We start from the raw sequence: 264 nt of genomic DNA, 5'->3' as shown, positions 1-264 counted from the left end.
ATTCAAAATGACAATATACCACCGTATCGAGTTTCCTTTGTGGGTGTTTTTTAAATTTAACGAAACACTCTAACCCTCTAGATTGTACTTGCTAGTTTGATAACAACTGTGTTAGGTGTAAATATACAGATGAATAAGATGAGCCTAGACCACGCCCTCTGAGCATGTATGGGGCAAAGTAATCACAAAATAATGTTTTCATGTGGAAAATGGAATGTATAATAAATATAATTCTCCATTAACTAATTTAGTTATGATTTAAAT

The sequence above is a fragment of the Octodon degus genome, unplaced genomic scaffold, assembly GCF_000260255.1.
Source record: "Octodon degus isolate 3935 unplaced genomic scaffold, OctDeg1.0 scaffold00175, whole genome shotgun sequence".
NCBI classification, from domain to species: domain Eukaryota; kingdom Metazoa; phylum Chordata; class Mammalia; order Rodentia; family Octodontidae; genus Octodon; species Octodon degus.
Note: the sequence above shows the minus strand (reverse complement) of the source record.